The sequence below is a fragment of the Bactrocera dorsalis genome, chromosome 2, assembly GCF_023373825.1.
Source record: "Bactrocera dorsalis isolate Fly_Bdor chromosome 2, ASM2337382v1, whole genome shotgun sequence".
NCBI lineage: Eukaryota > Metazoa > Arthropoda > Insecta > Diptera > Tephritidae > Bactrocera > Bactrocera dorsalis.
Genome location: NC_064304.1, coordinates 66,599,640 through 66,623,582, shown reverse-complemented (window position 1 = coordinate 66,623,582; position 23,943 = coordinate 66,599,640). Strand labels below are relative to the sequence as shown.

The following is a 23,943-nucleotide window of genomic DNA, read 5'->3' as shown; positions in this document are numbered from 1 at the left end:
GTTAATGCTGCCGAATTGTTCGTTATATCATACTTCATGTTGAGTGAAAAATTCATATGAATACCTCTTATATGATCCGCTTGAGAAGAGGTGTAAGGTTGGAGTCACCGTGTAAGGTTGTAGTCAGTTGAAAACTTTAAACGCGTTTTCTGGAGAATCGATTTTTTGACTTATGCCGGTCTTTGCAGCAAATGAGCGACATTTACCTACAAAGTGGGTAGACAAATTTACAAACATTATGCGAATGTTTCTTTTTGTTTACATACACACTTAATTACATACGTGAATATGTGCGACCGCTTGGCCTTTTAACATGTTATCAAAACTTTTAAAGACCTGACCTGTAAATAAATATGTATGTATGTACATACATATGTATATATCTTATCACACCTACATTAATTAAAGATTTATATACATACATAGGTATGTAATAATGCATGTATGACTTTATTATATACTAGCGGGCCCGGTGCCTGCTTCGCACAGCAAAACAAAATAAGAAAAGAATAACACTTGTTTTTAATAAAGTTGGTTTTGTTCCCTATTATTCAACTTTTAATTCTAGTTTCTTACAATCTTAGAGTATGTATCACTTAAACTATCTTAGAGCTCTTTCGTAGAAAAATTTTTGGTTTTGCCATGAGTTGTTGTGTAAATAAAGAGAACTGAAGGCTTGCCAACACGTGAGCACGAAACATATAACTGGCCGTGTGAAAAGCAAGGATATTCTAAATCAATTCCACAGAATTTCAACGATTGCCCTTGCGCTTTATTTATTGTAATAGCAAATGCAAGACGTACTGGAAACTGTAGTCTTTTGAATTCAAAAGGTAAATCTGATGGAATCATTGGAATGCGTGGAATCAATACATCTTCACCTTTAAACTTCCCCTTTAAAATTGTTGCTTCGATCAAATTGTTCATAACCTTTTTAACCGCTAATCTTGTCCCATTGCATAATCGTGGTTGATTTATATTTCGAAGCATAATAATGGGAGCACCCACTTTCAATTGTAAACGATGAGGTGGAAATCCGGGTAAATCCAATGATTTCAAAAATTCTGTCTGATAATTAACAGCGTCGTCTTGATTCGTAACCGTGCCAACTGATTGATATGTTACATCCACGCCAGGAACATGGGTTAAAATGTCTGCATTCGTTTGACAAACGTCTTTATTCTTAGCGGCCAGTATAGCTCTTTCAGCCAACCAATTATGATTGCGATAATTTTCTGCAATATTTGGAAAAACACTTGACTCCAATTCTTCTTTTATTGGTGCAATATTACAAAAGCTATCTGGTAAAGTAATTAAGCCAGTTCCACGATCAACAGCAAGTTGAAAATGTGTCGGCCAATGGATCGTTTTGAATTTGTACTCGCACATTTGTAGTCAAATTGAGTATTTTTACATGTCTCCATAAATAAGATGACTTTAAACATGCTTTTAATTCATCTGCTGGTGTTGAACGGGGAATCACAGGCAATGTCTGACGAAAATCACCAGCCAACAGAATCAAAGCGCCACCAAATATCTGTTGATCATTACTACGCAAGTCTTGCAATGTCCTGTATAACGCTTCCACTGATTTCTTATGGGCCATTGTATATTCATTCCACACTTTTAATTTGCATTGTTGCAGACTTTGTCCATTCCCGAATTTTTGGAAACAAAATTTTCATTTACATTCATATTCAGTGGTAATTTAAGGGCAGAATGGGCTGTCCGACCACCATCTAATAACGTCGCTGCTATTCCAGATGATGCAAGTGCCAATGCTACATTACTCTGTGATCTTATAGTCGCTAATAGCAAGGAAATCAGAAATGTTTTGTTCAGTTCCTCCTGGAGCGTCTAAAAAAAACATTCCTCCAGTTTCGTTTCGTACTGATTCCATTATGGTATCACATGCGTGTCTCTATTCTGGATTCAGTTTACGCAAATTCAAGTTTATAAATGTGGTCAACTCATTCAAATAATATTGTTTTTCACGGTTTATTTCTTGATTGAATGCATCATGCATTGGTCGATTTGGAGCTGCCAAACCCAATTGTGTCAATGCTTTATTTGCAATTACCAAACAAATATCTTCAATGATAATCAATGCCTCATTAAACATTTCATGTGTAATAATTAAATAGTTCTTTCCTGCAATTCGGCGCATTCGATGCAAAATGTCTTCGGACATAAAATCCTTAAAATTTTCCCATAATTGCAGTGGATCAGATGGAAAACATGTTGCAATAATAATAGCAAATAATGTTCGTATTTGATGAGGAGAACCTTTTGCTGATGCATCCCTAAGTGTCGCATCCCAGTGATTATCATCTTCCAGTAAATGCAATTCCTGACATGCTTGACGAAAAGTGTGACACCGTTACCTCTTTTCAAACTCAAAAAAGATGTAGGCCCACGAACATGAATCAATAATAGACGCAAATAAAAACATTCAGCATGACTGGGATGCACTGTATAAAGACGTCCAATGACATCACTTTCAAAAATGCCAGCATAACCTTGAACTGGTCTTCCTTGCTTACGTCTGTTCCATTTCTTTCCAGATGCATTCCAAGTGTAATATGTTGGTACTTGTGAATAAAGCAATGTTTTAGCAAATTGATCATTTTGACACAATTCGAAACAATTGATGGTGGTCGCTCTACAAATTGCTGTGCAGTATCAACTGTGAAATATACACGTTGTCCCTTTTGCAAATGTACTGACAAATGAATAACTGTCGGATTTCGATCATGAATTGGGAACGATAATATTCTCCAAACTGCCTCATTGCTGCGGATATACCCACTTCCCATTTCATATTGTGTTATTTCATCATTTCGGTTCTCTGCAACACCAAACACAGCCATGTCGCTGCCTTTATTTACATACTTGCAGATATATTAAATCGATTTAGCAGAATTGCAATATTCTACATTGATATGAGATTTGAATGCTTTTGATAGTATTGGCGAAAAGGGGACAACCCACCTATTATGAACTGTAATATCTAGATTATTGACTCGTACATTTATTGATTTGCCATTATCATCTGTTGAGCGTCGGCGATACCATGGGTAACCATTTTTTCCATTAATTGTCTCGGAAATCAAATCTCTGGGATACCGCTTCGTGCATTACCCACCTTTCATACATGGCCAATTAATATTTAGAACACCACATGGTCTATGAATCATACTTTTTGTAACAAATCGATTTCCTGATCAGGAATTTCTGCTGAGATGATGTCATCTATTTGATCGCTTGTTATTTTGTTGACTAACCATACCAAAATATGGGCATGTGGTAATCCTCTCTTTTGCCATTCCACCGAATACATCCAACATCGAATTCACCGAAAACTTGATGTTTAACAATAAAATCCATCAATGACTTCAGCTTCTGTCTAAATACTCGTCCAGTTATGTCATGACGGTCTGTAGAAGATATATAAATATTGCTTGATTTCGTCCCATTGTGGATTACATGTATGTAAATGTAATAAACAAATCTGGTCGACCATACAAACGAACATAGCAAATGGCATCTTGTGCATATTCATGCATGTGCCTTGGACTGCCTGTGTAACTTGCTGGTAAAATAACAACTTGTCCAACATTGTCAACATTTCCATCATTATTGATTGCATCGGGGAGATGTGTACACTCTTCTGATCGCAACTTCCGTTGATTGAATTGAGTACAGTTCAAACGCTTTGTTTCTATCTTTGCATACATGTCTAAGACATATTGATGAAAGAGTCTCCGACATTTCCAAATATGATTTTCCTGATTTTGTCGCATCATAATTTTATGTGCATAACCACAAACTTATGCAAACTGTAATCAATTGCGTGATTATATCTAAATCCAGCACCAACAACAACAAACAACATTAACATAGATTTTTGCGGCACGCCTTTGAACATTTTTATTAATACTTGTCGGCCTACGATCTGAACCCGATCTTGCAACACGTTCCCTTGTATTTGCAATCTCTAGTTCTCACTGTTCTTGCGATTGATTTTCTCTTTCGTTTGATCTATTTTGCGTCACTTGTAACAATCAGAACACTTGTTTAGCAAAACAATCGATTTTTATCTCAGTAATCATTGTTTTTTTTAATTTTGTTTAACAAAATATTCAAATTAAAACGATGATTAAGTATAACGAAAATTAATTTATTTTTATCAAAATACTCACCAAAAAATGCGAAGAAATTAATATTTTCAAAAATCGATTATGATAAGATCAATCACCAATGACGTTCTAAGAGAAAAGAGAAATGATAACAAATTGCTATTTGCATCACTCCGTGCAATGGTCTCCAATACACAAACCAGAGAACGTAAAGTATAGAGAAGGTGCAGGTTCGATGTCGAACATTTTATAGAATTGTGACTGGGAATTCACCTCACTGCCACAGAATTCACGATGTGAAATGTTAACATTTTTAACAGTTCTCCACATATTCAACAAAGAATATGAAGAGAAAGAAATATACATATGTATTTTCGGCATATGATGACATGGCATATATGCCAAAGCAGAAAGCGAAAAATGTGTGCATTATGTTCTCTGCCTCACTTACCCAAGAATATGAAGAGACATAAATATATCTATGTATGCATGAATGTGAATATGAAGATATAAACATATGCATGCATGCTCCTTATGATCTCCCAACAACAGCATTGTGATATTTTCATGCTTCAATTTTTCAACTTGGGAATCGCAATGTATGCAAATATGTACATATGCTTTTGCGTTTTGCCGTCGGCAATTGAATATTGACATGTAAACATAATTATGATGTGAGTATAATTTTGTATGAATGCATGCGTGTAATATTTATAGTCAATTTGGAATTGCATATTTAATAATTTTCTTTGATTTTTATATAATATACTATACTAATAAATATTTTTGTATTATATTTCCTACTAATAGAAATTAAACTTATCACAACATTATATGTATATGTACCTATGTATGTACATACATACATATTCTATCAAATAAATCTTATGTCTTTGCACATGCTCATATCATAATCTTATTATTTGCTCATATAAATGTACATATGTATGTATGTATACGCATGTGCGCGTTCAGAAATTCAAATCATGATTTTGTCACTTATCAATATATTATACATATGTGCGCGCATTGATCTGCATGTTCATACATTCATATACACTTATATGTACATATGTATATTTGTATATATTGCCGAACAAATAATGCACAAGCATACAAACATACATATGCGTACACATGTGAATATGTCACCAACAAATAATTGAAGCATTGTTCTACAAAAACAACAATTGTCTAGATAGCAAAAGCATGGCAAGTCAATATGGCAGCCGAATTGGCGAAGCCCAAATGTAGTAAATTTTGCAACAAAAACGATTTCATTCATAAACGCAGGCGCATATGCCACAACAGACGCCGTAACATCTCCCGAGCATGCCTTTGCCTACAAGCGTCTTTTCGCGACGATGGCAAAAGCTAAAAATCATAAATTGAACAACTTTCTGATGCTTCTTCACAGAAAGAAGCGTGAAAAGTGGCAATATAGCTCTTGTCGATTTACAATATTTGTCAATTCTAAAATAAGTATTTTTCCGTGGCTCGCAAAAATTTGCGTCGATATGTATGCAAGTTCATACTTATGCATACATATTTATGCTAGATCGTAGACGAAGCTGTTACAGCGGGAAGGGAAGCGGTAACAATCGGCGATCGTTTGTTAGTTTCTTTCGTGTCTCGTCACGTCAGTGCTTCGACAGACTGATGTGCTGAACACATAGAACGCGACAGACTGCAAGCGCCATCTGAATCTGATATTGAAATACACACATTCTTAAGGACACAGTTATTTAGACAGCTGCACAACTACATAACTGTGTCCATAAGAACGTGTGTATTTTAATATTTGACAGATGTCGCTTGCAGTCTGCCCCGCTCTATGTGTTCCGGGCGTGACTATTTGAGTTTCGGCCATTGATTGTCCGTGACAATGGATATGCGAAAGATGCGTGCGACACTTGTTATTATGAATGTATGTACATATGTATGTATGTGGCTCGTATTTGTGTTCGTAAACATACAGACAAATGTGCCAAAGAAATAATACACATATGTATGTATATGCCATAGAAATTCTATTGGTACAAATATGGAAATGATAACGAAATAATGCGAATATGCACATTTCATGAAGGTCATCAATTTTCTTTGAAGAAATGAAGTTCATTTTGCACATCTTCACTTTGTAATAGTGGAAATAAATATAATTTATTTGAAATATTACTTTATTTAAAAATTAAAAAATAAAAATAAAGAGAAATAAAATTAAAATAATTTTCCCGATTTTGTAAAAAAATCAAAATTTTTACCATTTTTCGGAAAACAATGGTTCTTATAACACAAAGTAATCACGCATACATATGTGACAATGGTTCATACAATACTTTTTGCTTTTTTACATTCTCTGTGTGACTTTGTATATTTTTCTAGAAAGCAATTCTCTCTATTTATTCTCAGTCATTTTACATATATTTCTGCCAGAGAACGGACTCATTTCTGCTAAATAGCAGCGAGAATGGTGAATTCCCTATCGCAATCTTATAAGTTCTGTCAGAGAACATAAAACATAGAGAAGGTGCAGGTTCGACAGCGAACATTTTGTAGCTTGCGACAGAATTTCACCACACAGCTACGAATTCACGCTGTGAAATGTTAACATTTTTAACAGTTCTCCACATACTCCACAGAGAAAATGAAGAGAAATAAATGTATGTATTTTCGGCATGTGATGCCATCGCATGTATGCCCAAGAAGAGAATATGAAGAAACTCCCAGTGAGGAATTTCGTTTTGCTTGTTTATATTTTGTTTCATTTTTGACAGCGAAAAATGTGTACAAAAAATATTATGTTCTCTGTCTCACATACCCAAGAATATGAAGAGACATAAATATACATATGTATGCATATGTAAATATGAAGATGAAGACATAAACACATGCATGCATGCTCCTTATGATCTCCCAAAAACAGCATTGTGATATTTACATGCTTCAATTTGTCAACTTGGGAATCGCAATGTATGCAAATATGTATGTATGAATTGCCCTCGGCAATATAATATTGACATGTAAACATAATTATGATATGAGTATAATTTTGTATGAATGCATGCATAGTAATATTTATAGTCAATTTGGACTTGCATATTTAATAATTTTCTTTGATTTTTATATAATATACTATACTAATAAATATTTTTGTATTATATTTCCTACTAATAGAAATTAAATTTATCACAACAATATACATATACATATGTACATACATCATATTATCCTATGTCTCTGCACATGCTCATATCATAATCTTATTATCTGCTCATATGATTGCATGTATGCGCATGTGCGCGTTCAGAAAATCAAGTCATGATTTTATCACTTATCAATATATTACATGTGCGCGCATTGATCTGCATGTTCATACAGTCATATGTACATACTTATATGTATGTATGTACATATATGTATTTGTACACACTGCCGAACAAATAATGCACAAACATATAAACATACATATGCGTACACATATGAATATGTCACCAACAAAAATTGAAGCATTGCTCTACAAAAACAACAATCGTCTAAATAGCAGAAGCATCACAAGTCAATATGGCAGCCAAATTAGCGAAGAACAAATGTAGTAAATTTTACAACAAAAACGATTTCATTCATAAACGCAGGCTCATATGCCACAAGCAACCTCGCTTCATTCATATAAACAGACGCCGTAACATCTCCCCGAGCATGCCTTTGCCTACAAGCGTCTTTTTGCGACGATGGCAAAAGCTAAAAATCATAAATTGAACAACTTTCTGATGCTTCTTCACAGAAAGAAGCGAGAAAAGTGGCAATATAGCTCTTGTCGATTTACAATATTTGTCAATTCTAAAATAAGTATTTTTCCGTGGCTCGCAAAAATCAGCGTCGATATGTATGCAAGTTCATACATATGCATACATATTTTCGCTAGATCGTTGGCGAAGCTGTTACAGCGGCAAGGGAAGCGGTAACAATCGTGTGTGTTAGTTTCTTTCGCGTCTCGTTGCGTCAGTGCCAGAGAAACTAAAAACAGTGCTTCGACAGATTGATGTGCTGTACACATAGACCGCGACAGACTGCAAGCGCCATCGTGACAACGGAGATACGAAAGATGCGTGCGACACTTGTTATTATGAATGTATGTATATATGTATGTGGCTCGCATTTGCTTTCGTAAACATACGGACAAATGTGAGAAAGAAATAATATATGTATGTACATATGTATATGCCATAGAAATTCCACTGGTGCAAATATGGAAATGATAACGAAATAATGCGAATATGCATATTTCATGAATATCATCAATTTTCTTTGAAGAAATGAAGTTCATTTGATACATCTTCACTTTGGAATACACGAATTAAATATAACTTTTTTGAAATATGTATAATAATAATATAATTAAATTATTTTTTAACTAATTTATTACGATTTTGTAAAAAAATTAAAATTTTTTTAATTTTTCTGAAAAAAATGGTTCATATGATACAAGATCATCATGCATATGTGACTCAAAGAATGCTTTTATACAATCTCTGTGTGACTTTGTATATTTTTCTACAAAGCAATTCTCTTTATTCATTTTCTGTCGTTTTACTTATATTTCTGCCAGAGACATGCTCATTTCTGCTAAATAGCAGCGAGAGTGGTGAAATTCCGTGTCACAATCCTATAAGCTCTGTTGCCGCTCAATCGAACCATCATACAGAATTCAATTTGCATCTTCTCTATACTTTACGTTCTCTGCACAAACGACCAAAATGTATTCAATACTAATGAATGCTGTATGCGGTACAAAAAAAGCCTGCGGCAAAAACACACTCACTTCACATACGCACCGCACACACATGCGTTATCGGATTTCAACCAAAATTCATATAAACCATGTATGGACCAGAGAACGTAAAGTATAGAGAAGGTGCAAATTGAATTCTGTATGATGTTCGATTGGACGGCTAACAGAACTTATAAGATTGCGATAGGGAATTCACCATTCTCGCTGCTATTTAGCAGAAATGAGTCCGTTCTCTGGCAGAAATATATGTAAAATGACTGAGAATAAATAAAGAGAATTGCTTTCTAGAAAAATATACAAAGTCACACAGAAAATGTAAAAAAGCATTCTCTGAGTGACATATGCATGCTTATATTGTATTGTATGAACCATTGTCACATATGTATGCGTGATTACTTTGTGTTATAAGAACCATTGTTTTCCGAAAAATGGTAAAAATTTTGATTTTTTTACAAAATCGGGAAAATTATTTTAATTTTATTTCTCTTTATTTTTATTTTTTAATTTTTAAATAAAGTAATATTTCAAATAAATTATATTTATTTCCACTATTACAAAGTGAAGATGTGCAAAATGAACTTCATTTCTTCAAAGAAAATTGATGACCTTCATGAAATGTGCATATTCGCATTATTTCGTTATCATTTCCATATTTGTACCAATAGAATTTCTATGGCATATACATACATATGTGTATTATTTCTTTGGCACATTTGTCTGTATGTTTACGAACACAAATATGAGCCACATACATACATATGTACATACATTCATAATAACAAGTGTCGCACGCATCTTTCGCATATCCATTGTCACGGACAATCAATGGCCGAAACTCAAAGAGTCACGCCCGGAACACATAGAGCGGGGCAGACTGCAAGCGACATCTGTCAAATATTAAAATACACACGTTCTTATGGACACAGTTATGTAGTTGTGCAGCTGTCTAAATAACTGTGTCCTTAAGAATGTGTGTATTTCAATATCAGATTCAGATGGCGCTTGCAGTCTGTCGCGTTCTATGTGTTCAGCACATCAGTCTGTCGAAGCACTGACGTGACGAGACGCGAAAGAAACTAACAAACGATCGCCGATTGTTACCGCTTCCCTTCCCGCTGTAACAGCTTCGTCTACGATCTAGCATAAATATGTATGCATAAGTATGAACTTGCATACATATCGACGCAAATTTTTGCGAGCCACGGAAAAATACTTATTTTAGAATTGACAAATATTGTAAATCGACAAGAGCTATATTGCCACTTTTCACGCTTCTTTCTGTGAAGAAGCATCAGAAAGTTGTTCAATTTATGATTTTTAGCTTTTGCCATCGTCGCGAAAAGACGCTTGTAGGCAAAGGCATGCTCGGGAGATGTTACGGCGTCTGTTGTGGCATATGCGCCTGCGTTTATGAATGAAATCGTTTTTGTTGCAAAATTTACTACATTTGGGCTTCGCCAATTCGGCTGCCATATTGACTTACCATGCTTTTGCTATCTAGACAATTGTTGTTTTTGTAGAACAATGCTTCAATTATTTGTTGGTGACATATTCACATGTGTACGCATATGTATGTTTGTATGCTTGTGCATTATTTGTTCGGCAATATATACAAATATACATATGTACATATAAGTGTATATGAATGTATGAACATGCAGATCAATGCGCGCACATATGTATAATATATTGATAAGTGACAAAATCATGATTTGAATTTCTGAACGCGCACATGCGTATACATACATACATATGTACATTTATATGAGCAAATAATAAGATTATGATATGAGCATGTGCAAAGACATAAGATTTATTTGATAGAATATGTATGTATGTACATACATAGGTACATATACATATATTGTTGTGATAAGTTTAATTTCTATTAGTAGGAAATATAATACAAAAATATTTATTAGTATAGTATATTATATAAAAATCAAAGAAAATTATTAAATATGCAATTCCAAATTGACAATAAATATTACACGCATGCATTCGTACAAAATTATACTCACATCATAATTATGTTTACATGTCAATATTCAATTGCCGACGGCAAAACGCAAAAGCATATGTACATATTTGCATACATTGCGATTCCCAAGTTGAAAAATTGAAGCATGAAAATATCACAATGCTGTTGTTGGGAGATCATAAGGAGCATGCATGCATATGTTTATATCTTCATATTCACATTCATGCATACATAGATATATTTATGTCTCTTCATATTCTTGGGTAAGTGAGGCAGAGAACATAATGCACACATTTTTCGCTTTCTGCTTTGGCATATATGCCATGTCATCATATGCCGAAAATACATATGTATATTTCTTTCTCTTCATATTCTTTGTTGAATATGTGGAGAACTGTTAAAAATGTTAACATTTCACATCGTGAATTCTGTGGCAGTGAGGTGAATTCCCTGTCACAATTCTATAAAATGTTCGACATCGAACCTGCACCTTCTCTATACTTTACGTTCTCTGTATGGACCACTGCCTACGTAGTGTGTAAGTTTGGTTGAAATCGTACGACATGTTTATGATTAGTTCGGCGACGTACATATACGGACTTATTTTTATATATATAGATATAAAACAATTGCAGCAATTAAATAAAATTCATGTCCCGAGTTTCATTCTTACCTTTTCCATTTTAATTTTCACAATAATATTCATCAGCTGGTCGTTCGGAAGGGTTGCTTTTGCAATATCGTAAATTTACAAGCGTTCTTTACACACTAACATTGGTGCGTAATGTGTTTAAATGAATTTCCATATAAGTTGCTGCCAGATTTTTACGCATTCGTAAATATACACGGCTTAAGAGGTTTACGGGGCTTTTACACGTTTAAACGAATACCCTGAATATGTTTATTTTTTCAAATGAAGAAAAACACATGCGTAGATGTATTTCACTTCAACAGTTCAAAACTTACCGCAGTTTGGCATTTTAATTCAAATACAGCCATTTACCGATATGAAACACCGGCGAATTGCTAAAGAAGTGAGAAAAGTACACGCACACATATACCTAGTATACGAGGGCTGTCCGATAAATAACCGACCTCAACGTGAAGCTAGCGGCACATCCGAAAAAAAAAGTTTCTACTTCAAATTGTGCATATTATAATAGCTATTCGCCAAAATTTCAGAAATTTATCTTGCGCAATTATCTATTGACAGCCGTTTTTGTGAGTCTATTTCGGTGATTTCCCCAAAATGGAAAAAAATGAATATCGAGCTGTAATTAAATTTTTATTTTTGAAAGGCAATACGCCTTCACAAATCAAAGATGAGTTGGACTCTGTGTATGGTGACTCTGCACCATCGTTTACCACCGTAAAATTTTGGGCAGCTGAATTTAAACGTGGTCGCAAGAGCTTGGATGATGATGAACGTCCTGGGCGTCCAAAAATTGTAACCACTAACGATAACATCGCTAAAGTTCATCAATTGGTACTAGACGACCGCCGTATTAAAGCTAGGGAAATAGCTGAGATTATGAAGATGTCAAAAGAAACTGTTTGTCACATATTAAACCAAGATTTGGGCATGAGAAAGCTGTCCGCGCGTTGGGTGCCGCGTTTGCTTACGCTAGACCACAAACGTGCGCGCATGAACATTTCCAGCGCTCTGTTGGCTCAGTTTAGAGGCAATAAGATCGAGTATTGGCGCCGATTGATAACTGTAGACGAAACTTGGATTCATCATTATACGCCCGAAACAAAAAACCAATCTAAACAGTGGATTGAAAAGGGGGAACCAGCCCCAAAAAAACCTAAAGCTGTGTATTCGGCTGGGAAAGTGATGGCGAGTGTTTTTTGGGACAGCCATGGAATTATTTTTATCGACTATCTTGAAAAAGGAAAAACTATAACAGGAGCATACTATGCATCATTATTGGACAAGCTAAAGGAAGAAATTTCGAAAAATCGGCCACATTTGCAAAAAAAGAAAGTCTTGTTCCACCAAGACAACGCACCATCTCACACCTCAACAGTCGCCATGGCGAAAATCAACGAATTGCGGTTCGAACTGCTTGACCATCCACCTTATTCACCGGATCTAGCACCAAGCGACTTTTTTTTGTTTCCTCAACTTAAAACTGCGCTCGGCGGCCAGAGATTTTCGTCAAATGAGGAGGCAATCTCTTTCGTGAACTCGTATTTTGCAAACAAAGACGCCAAGTACTATTTGGAAGGGTTGCAGAGATGGGAGCATCGCTGGGAGAAGTGTGTGGAGTTACAAGGAGACTATGTAGAAAAATAAAAAAAAAATTTTGAAAAAGTCGCGTGCGTCATTGTTAGGTCGGTTATTTATCGGACAGCCCTCGTACATATACAGCAATATGCTCAAAAATGTATGTAAGTACAAAGCAATAATCGCTGACAATTTCCTTTAATCGAAGCACGTCCAAAATGAAATGACCGCATGACTTATCAATATAACAATTTGATAACATCTTAAAAATATAAAAATTTGACCCAAAAATCTCCATTAATATTTATTGAACATATTTGTAACAAAAAATGTGATAAAGAAGAACCGCCGTACGAACATGGCCTAAACATTTGGGTTGGACAAGAGTCACATGGAGTAAACTATCAGTTAGATGTTCGAAAATTCTAGTAATGGATATGTATATGGGGGAATAGGTTTCATGTTTTCGTCCAAATGTATCTACTTTAGTCACAAATATACACTTTTATAAGTAAAAACACGTTCTGTAATTTTCATTAAGATAACTAAATATTATTAAAATAATTTTTATGCAAGTATAAAGCTTGAGGAAAGTATTGACACGATTCAAACCATTTTTGATACACATGTTACTATCGTCAGGAAAGGATTTAATTTAAGTATCTCACACTATGACCAATATTTTCACTATAAAGCCCTCTAACAAGATCTAGAAGGTGAAATTTAGTATATCTGCAGTAATTAGTTACGGACTTATACCGCTTTCAGTAGTTTAGAACAGTACCGTTATATAGGGATTGACTGGAATTATCTTCCGATTACATCCATTTTTACATTGTCGGTAGGAGTTATAATAGTATTTGAGCTGGGTAAGTTTGGTTGTTGTAGGTTTAGTGGTTCATGAGGATGGAGTTATGTGTAGAAGTTCACGCAAGTGAGGAAAGTTCTCTGATTGCCATTCACTTGGGAAACATCCCAAAATGGGTTAAGGCTGATCGACTTCGCCGGGCCCGAAATATGATTATCGGTAGTACATAGGCTGCTATATGACATTTCCATTGGAAAGTTTGACATTTTTTAGCATAACATCACTCAGAACGTTTTGTCACTTAATCGTGAATTGTTTTATTTACAGGGAATTAAAAAATTCATCACGGCCAAAAAATTGAATTAACTCGTGAACATTTTCGTGCGATCATTTTTCACAACTTTCGACGTGGATTATCACGACAAGAGTGCATCGATGAACTAAAATCTTTGTATGGCTATGAAGCACCATCCTATAGCACTGTGAAAAACTAGTACAACGAATTCAATCGTGGCCGACGCTCGCTCAAAGACGAATTCCGTGAAGGTCGTCCAAAAACAGCCGTTGTGCCAGAAAACATCGATGCCGTAAGTGAACTGATAATGCAAGACCGTCATGTAACATACCTTCAGATAGAGGCATGCCTATGCATTTCTCCCATTAGCTAGTGATGAGCGATATTTCACTACCGGTGATTTTTTCACTGTGATTGAAAAATCGCAAATCGCAACTGCGATCACTTTTTATAAATAGCAGTTCGCTTCTGTGAACTGCGATTGCGATCGCAGTTCGAAACTGTGATCGCAGTTCGAAACTGTGATCGCAGTTCGAACCTGTGATTTACGATAGCAGTTCGAACGATCACAATAGCAAATAGCAGAAAATTAACAACTTTCTTCAGGGTATTGTATATATCGTATATGCTATTTTTCGTCATAGCGGTTTGAAGTTTTGAGTGTAACGTTCTTATATAAAGCATTTTGTGATGAAAACAAGAATTGTAACTAATTAATTTCAGAAAAAACGATGGAATAAAAAAATTACGGGTTTTTAATATTTTCCCAAAGATTAGGAAACTCGCGTTAATTATTTGGTCTTGAAAATATTAAAAGCGGGTATTCTAAACAAACAAATTATCAACCACACTAATGGTAATTCCTTCTAAGAAATGTGTGAAACCATCATACCAACATACAAATGAACTATGCAATACGCTCTAAGTGTCAGGTAGCCGAACCGCTCCAATATTTGCGAAAATGTAGTGAAAAGAAAGGCGGAAAACCTACGTAAGTGGTAAGTGGAACAGACCCGGACTTTTATTCGGCCAAACAGTGTCAAATTGGCAGAATCTGCCGCTACAACAACAACAACGACGTTTGAAAGTCGACTTAGTTGCGACCGGAATAGCAATATAAAATAAATATAAATTTAAAAATAGCAATCACTGAAATCACAGTGATTTAAAAATCGCAATATCGCTCATCTCTACCACCAGCATACATTCGATATTGCATGAACACCTGGCCGTAATTTGACAATCGCTCAAAAAAAAGCTCGTGTGGATTGGTGCGCCAAGCGACAAGATATATATGTATATTTAACCCTGAAATTAAAATTAAGAAAAATGAATTATAAAAAATTATAAAATATTGAATTATTTAAATTATTGTATACTTACCTTAATTATGCATTCATACTACTAATCTACCACTTACCTTAATACTTACCATAATCTATTACAATATTGAACGAAAAGTTGAAGATAATTATATTTACCCCTTTTTTATACATATGAACATTACCACTAGTTTAAGCCGTTAGTTTAAGATTTAGGCTAAGCAACTAAATGAAATTAAATAAAGATTCTATTGTATTAGAACCATCGAATCGACCGGACGCGTTTTCATTTATTATCACAATTTATTTTCGAGACAGGCAATTAGGCTTCTTGTTTTATTCGCGCATTTACATTTTCGCTTCTCAAAAACGCTTGAGAATTTTCATGGCGCCCTCGCAGGGACTTAGTGCGTGAACTAAGAATATTTTATTTAACTTTCGTTTTCGGTTTTAATAACCATATCGTTTCTAATTGCCTGTTAATCGTTCGGTTTTCGGTCATCGGTAATGTGAAGTGAAGACAAGTGTAACTACATAAAAGATACAAAGACAAAATATAAAAAAGTATATACATAAAAAAATTATACAAAATACATAGTTAACTAAAAATACATATAGATCAGCGTTGTCCACGGCCTATGCGCACAATAGCGCACGGACAGTGCCAGACACCTCACACCAACATGTCGCGACAAGTGCACTTCTTAAGAAGCGGAGGCTGTGTTAACACACCAACAGTGAGTTACAAAAATTTCCACCAAAGCGTTTGAACAGTTTCGTGACAAAAATAATAATTACTAAATTACCGGTCTAACGCTAATAATAAAAAAAAAAACGCTAAAACCGTAAGTGCCACTAAGCGTTCGTTGTGAAAAAGTGCCGTGTCCAGTGCCGCAATCAAAAGAACCGGTAAAAGCAAAAGTGCCGATATTGCAAATCCGTTGCTTCTACAAACACTTTGCTGCAATCAACCCGCTGCTGCCACAACGTCGCTGCTACCATCAAAACGCTGCTGCCATCAAACCGCTGCCGTCGTGGGAATGAGCTGCCGCTGCATTCTCTGCAAAGGGACGTAAGCGCCGGCAAACAGCCGACGCACCAGGTAACGAGTGCGATTTACTGAAAGCAGTGCAAAAAAAAAGCAAACATCAAAACAAGTGCACTTTCAGTTTTTGGCTCTCCCTTTTCACTTTACATATGTTACATTGATTTATTGTATTGCCTTGTATTTAATATACAAACATATACATATATACATATCTTAATATATGCTCAGACATATACCAATTCAAAGTGAATAAGGGATTTTGGGATTTTGCGGTAGCCCTTTATTTGAAATAAAGGTGAAAAAATCTTAATAGGAAAATTAAATTATTATATTTTTGCAATTTTTTCTATCCGTTTTTACAATTATCGGTCGTTTTTTCGCAATTTTTGTCGATTTTCGTTCGGACATTTTCCGATTAAATAACTTTTTTGTGCTATTGCTCATTTTGCGCATTTATCGGTTTGGCTTTCGTATACTTGGGAATCGATATTATTTTTTTCTCGTTTTCGTAACCGATTCCAAATATATTTGTTGCCAACTTTTATTGCTATTGGTTTGGCTTTCGTATATTTGGGAATCGACATACATATATTTTTTCGTTTTCGTTATCGATTCTCAATATATCTGTTGCCAACGTTTATAATCTTTTTTTCGGAAATTTAATTTAACCAACGCAAAATGAGCAAGCCAAAGCCAACTCTCGCAAGCCTGTCTCCAAGTAAGGAGTTGACGGACTTAAAATCGTTAAGACGTCAAAGAACGGTTGCGAAGAGTAGTATTTTGCGCATTAAAACGGGCCTTCTTGAAAAGACAATGTCTTTATATCCAATCGAATTGGAATGTCGTCTAGATATATTAAATTCACATAGTGAAAAATTAATGAAGTGCCAATCAAAGATTGAAGAAATTGATGAAGACGACATGGCCCGAGGGGAGTTAGAGGATCGTTGAAACGAAGTCCATAATAAAGTCAATTTTAGCGAGAATATTCAGAGTTCAAAAATTTTATGAGTTTGTTCGAGAGCTTGGTTCATAACGATCCAAATATCCCAGATATTGAAAAATTTAACCATTTGGTTAATTGTCTATCTGGAGAGGCTTTGGGAACAGTTAAAGCGTTTCAGATGTCGGATGAAAATTACCCGAAAGCGTTGGCAAGTCTCAAAAAAGTTTATGATAATAAATGTTTGATATTTTTCAATACAATATTTAAACTTTTGGAGCTGCCAACAATCCCAAAGCCTTCTGCGCCTTCCCTACGTTCAATGATTGACGAAGTATCCGCGGTATATGATTCATTGCTATCGCTGGGCGATGAAAAACAAATAACGAACGCAATAATCATACACATTGTAATGACAAAGGTTGACCCTGCCACCCGATCCAAATGGGAAGAAGCGCTGGACTATGACAAACTGCCACTGTGGAAGGACTGTGAAGCCACCCTAAATAGGAGATACCAGCAACTATCAGCGGAAGGAGCATCACACTCTAGGACGAAGCCCATACCTACAAGCAATGCGCATCATGGGAAACAACAACATATGGACAGGACCAAATCGGCGCTGGTTGCTGCAAATACGAGGCAGCCTCTTTGCCAACAGTGCAAATCGAGGGATCACCATTTGACTGCCTGCCCCACCTTTAAGGCGCTTCCGGTGCAGCAGAGGTTCGAGTTCGTGAAATCGGTGTCCTTATGCATAAATTGTTTGCGTAAGGGTCACACGGTTTCCAAATGCAAAGCGGATCGTTGCCGCATATGCAATCGATCCCATCACTCGCTGTTGCACCAGTATCCAGTGTCCTTCCCCGCTGTACCTCATCCGCAACCATCAACCACACATGCCATGCATACAGCCAGTATGCCGGATCGGGTCATGTTGGCAACAGCAGTAATTCTAGTGAGGACAAGCTGCGGAGATTACCTGCCTGCGAGAGCCTTGCTGGACTCAGGCTCCCAGGTCAACTTTATGACGGAGGACTTGGCACAAAAGTTGCGGATTCGACGTCAGCATAAAACATTAAGTGTAATAGGAATTGGCAATTCCAATACAAAAGTGGGGTCAAAACTAAGCGCGTTTGTCAAGTCGCGGTTAAATAATTTTGAATTTTCGGCGGAATTCTGGGTAATGCGATGCATTTCGGCAAATCATCCAGACCATAACATCAATGTTAATGGCTGGAAAATTCCGCACAATATTGAATTGGCGGACCCAGAATTCCACAATTCAAAAAAAGTGGATATCCTTTTGGGTGCTGAAACATTTTTCGAGCTTTTAGCTGTTGGTCAAATTAAAAATGGTCCTAACCAACCAACTCTTCAGAAAACCCTTTTAGGATGGATTGTATCTGGCAAATACGCCAGTAATATAAGTTCTCCTCCCAGATTACATAGCACATTATGCCAAGCTGAAGAAGACTTAACGTCAATCGATTCAGTAGTCCAAAAATTTTGGGCGCTAGAAGAACTACCTTCAGAATCAAATGGCATCAAATTCACACCAGAGCAACAACAGTGTGAAAACTTTTTCGTTAATACTACTCAAGTATTGCCTTCAGGAGGGCTTCAAGTCAGAATGCCCTTTAAAGCTGACCGTAAGTTACTCGGTCACTCATATGAAACCGAGGTTCGGCGGTTTCAGACCCTGGAGAGAAGGACATTAAAAGATCCAGAACTTCGCAAAATGTATCTGGACTTTATGAATGAATATAAAGCCTTGGGTCACATGAGCCCAACGAACAATAAGATCTCGATTGAGCCACACTACTTCATTCCGCATCAATGCGTTTTAAGGCCCGAGATCACTACAACCAAATTATGTGTTGTATTTGATGCTTCGAGTCGATCTTCAACTCAAATAGCGTTGAATGAACTTTTGATGGTAGGTCCAACCATCCAAGAAGAGTTATACTCAACTCTTTTCGTTTTCGCTTACATAAGTATGCACTAACAGCGGACATTACTAAAATGTACCGTCAAATAATTATGCATGAAGAAGACAGAAATTGTCAGCTTATTGTGTGGAGAGAGCATCCTTCTGAGCAAATTCAAATTTTTCGTCTTAACACCGTAACATACGGCCCTGCGCCTGCAACATTTCTCGCAACACGGTGTTTGCAAATGCTCAGTGATGCCAATACAATGAAATACCCACTCGGTTCATTGGCCATCAAAAGAGACTTTTATGTTGATGATTTATTAACAGGGTCCGAAAATTTTGAGTCTCTAGATCTTTTGAGAAGTGAGGTAATTAAAATATTAAACTCGGCAGGATTCACCTTAACGAAGTGGTTTTCGAACCACCCTAAATTTTTCGACAGTGATTGTCAGTTTCTGCTCGCCTTTTTGATCCTCTTGGATTACTAAGAAAGAAAAAACCTGAAAATAAAAAAGTAAGGCTCCGTGAGTTAAAAACAAAAAAAAAGTGTGTGAAAAACAAAAAAATACAATAAATACTTTGCTAACGAGCGGCTACAACGCACAACGTGGGATTTCTAAACGCCGACCTCAGTACTGTTAAAGAAAAGGGGCAACCCCGGAGCGCAGCACAACATCCTATGGAAAGCTGGAAACACCTAATGTAAGATTTATAAAATATTATATTTTAAGACTATTATAAAGAATACGGAATTTGAATTGAAAGAAAATAATTATTCGACACAAAAAAGAAAAAAAGAAATTATAAAGAGTTTTATTATTAAGAATACGGAACTTGAATTGAAAGAAATTAATTATCCGACACAAAACAAAAAAAGCCTTAAATTAACGTAAACTTTACGAAAAGATTCAAATATTGTCAAAGAAAATACTATTGCAAAGGAAATTTTTTTTAAAAAACTGATTAACTCAAAAGAAAAGATTACAATGCCAGACACGGCTGAAGAACTAATTGAGCAGCTAAATCAAATGAGGCTAGATTATGGGCAAACCACCCATCCTCCAAATCCTTCCACCCATCCTTTAAATCCTCCCACCCCTAACCCAACTCTTATAACAACAATAGTTCGAGAAGTACTCGAACGAATGAGTACGCAAACTGTGACAGACTTTACAGAACCCGACTATACCGTGACACTAAACGCGAACAATATAAATGAACTAGATAAAATTCCGGACATGGTGAAATGCCTTAGGGAATTCTCAGGACGACCAGGAGAATTTAACTCCTGGAGGAAGAGCGTAGACAGGATTTCTAAAGCCTACGAGGGAGTCAAGAATACCCCTAAATATTTTGCAATACTTCATACGATCAGGCATAAAGTAACTGGTGATGCCGACACCGCACTAGAATCATATAATACCTTCTACCAAAAAGTCTACCAACACCTTTCACTTATTTTAGACAAAATTTCATGCCTCGAGCTAAGCGACGAGTCCATACGGGCTATGACTAACTCATATAGGGACAAAGCTCTTGACACATTTATTAGAGGACTAAATGGCGATTTACCTCGTCTTCTCAGCATGAGAGAACCGACGACCTTGCCACAAGCATTGCATTTATGTCAAAAACTTGACAACATGACATATATAATAAACCACGCGAACAATACACACAAACCCAATATTCAACCACCACCACGACCTCCCCGAAATAACAATTTTAATAATTTCAATAACAACAGACCTTTTTACCCCGAATTAACGTATTCCCATTCCCCCAGACGAAATTTCGACCAACAAGCATTTGGTCGTCAATCAAATCGATATCACCAACACTCTCCCAACTATATGCAAAATAACCAAGGATTCATGCCGAGGTTCAACAATTACTCGAACAACCCCCATATTACCAGAGAAAATACCTCCTTTAATAACCCCAATGGAAGTAGACCAATCAATACGTTCAAGACAAATCAATTATCAGAATAGGCCCAATACATTCCAGGACAATCGACCACCGAAACGTCCGATTTCCGCACAACTAACTCACCCTCCAAGCAAAATACAACGAAATTTTTTTACTAACGCAGTAGAATCAGACCCCAACGGGATATACGACGACAATTTCTACGATAGCAATTACGACAATGCAGGAAAAAACGAGCCTGATGCCATTAATTTTTTAGATTAGCGCCGTCTTCGCTGCCTTATTACGAATTTAGGACAAGGTGCGGAGACACAATAGATTTTCTTATCGATACCGGATCCAATAAGAATTACATCCAATCCACTAGAATTAGGAATCCAATTCTGAACGAAAAGCCCTTTACGATGAAATCTGTTGCCGGAACAATTGAAATTACTCACCATACCTTCGTCGACATTTTCGGATCAACATTAGGGAAAATAAAATTTTTTATATTACCAACTCTAGGGTCGTTCCACGGCATAATAGGCAACGACACACTTAAAGAATTAAAAGCAATTATTCATACCGAAAAAAATTTGATGACAATTTGTCAAAGTATAAATATAACGTTAAAACAACGAATATCTCACGAGGTGAATAATGTGGCAATCAATACTCCACATCTCTCATTACAACAACAAAACAAAATTAATAATATTATCGATAAATGTCCAAACCTTTTTTCCGATCCCGATGAAAAACTTACCTACACCACCCTCGTAAAAGGTGAAATCCGGACAACAACCGAAACCCCCGTCTATTCCAAGCCATACCCGTATCCCATGGCATTAAAATACGAAATCGAACGCCAAATTGAAGAACTCTTAGACAACGGAATAATAAGGAGATCGAAATCTCCATATAACTCCCCAATTTGGATAGTTAACAAATAGGCAGATGCCTCTGGCGAAAAAAAATTCAGAATGGTCGTAGATTATCGTAAACTCAATTCAGTTACGATTCCAGATAAATATCCCATACCAGAAATTAACGAAGTTCTTGCAAATCTGGGAAACAATAGACTATTTACTGTTATTGATTTAAAAAGTGGGTTCCACCAGATTCCACTTCAGACATTGAAAAAACAGCATTTTCCGTAAACAACGGAAAATATGAATTCCTCCGCTTACCTTTCGGTTTAAAAAATGCTCCGGCCACATTCCAAAGAGCACTAGACGATATCCTTCGTCAACATATAGGAGTAAGATGCTATGTTTACATCGATGATGTAATAATATTTGGCAAAAACGAAGAAGAACATTTTAAAAACATAGAATTAGTATTTCAAACCCTAGAAAATGCTAATATGAAAATCCAATTAGATAAATGTACATTTGCTAAAGAAGAGGTAGAATTTTTAGGATATGTAATCAGTTCAAATGGGACAAAACCAACCCTGAAAAAGTAGAAGCAGTAGCCAAATTTCCAGTTCCACAAACTCTCAAAGAATTAAGATCCTTCCTAGGTATGTCAGGTTATTACCGACGATTTATCCAGGATTACGCAAAAGTAGCTAAACCATTAACAGCACTGTTAAGAGGAGAAGCCGATCATGTCTCCAAACGGAACTCGAAAAAGATAGAAATAAAATTAGACAACGAGGCTTTAGAAGCATTTAATAAAATAAAAAATACTTTAGTATCCAAGGATATAGTTTTAGCGCATCCAAATTTCGATAAAGATTTTGAACTAACGACTGATGCCGCAGATTTCGCATTAGGTGCCGTCCTATCGCAAGACGGTAGACCAATTACTTTCATATCGAGAACTCTAAGTAAAGCCGAAGAACATTATGCCACCAATGAGAAGGAAATGCTTGGTATAATATGTTCACTTAATTCACTTAGAAATTACCTCTACGGTTCAAAAAAAGTTAAAATTATCACCGATCATCAACCTCTTACCTATGCCTTAAGCCATAAGAATACTAATAGTAAAATGAAGCGATGGAAAGCCATTTTAGAAGAGTATAACTACGAACTAACTTACAAACCTGGTAAAACAAACGTAGTTGCAGACGCACTTTCAAGGATACCAATACAAATAAATTCACTCACACCTACGATTCATAGCGATGAAAGCTCAAGCCATAACACTGGTTTACAGCAAAAATGTTCCATGAACGCCACTATCCAATTTGTATGTGAAATGGCTCGCTGATTTCGAAAATCGAGTTAATTTTTTTTTTCATGGATACGTTTTTGAGATATTTGCAATTTACCGTTATTCGACCAAAAAAAAAAGGTGTCTTCATTTAATCATGTATATCTCACTGACCAGTTGAGCAATCTTACTGCAAATTATAGAAAATGAAAGTGAATGAAATTTCCTAAAAATATTGTCTACTTCATTTTTCCATAGGCCTTATAATTTCTGAGAAATTGATTAGAAACTTGGTGTTTTTAAATTTTTTTATGAAAAAATTAAAAAAAAATAAACTTTGGCAAGGAAAAAATTTTAAAACAAAAGATATTT

General features: G+C 35.8%; 1 long non-coding RNA gene across 3 annotated transcripts in view; it reads right to left on the bottom strand.

Annotated features, from left to right (window-relative positions):
* The window catches only part of LOC105233304 (uncharacterized), a 1,563,509-nt gene that overhangs the window by 297,549 nt on the left and 1,242,017 nt on the right, over window positions 1–23,943 (bottom strand). The gene's annotated exons all lie outside the window — the stretch shown is intronic.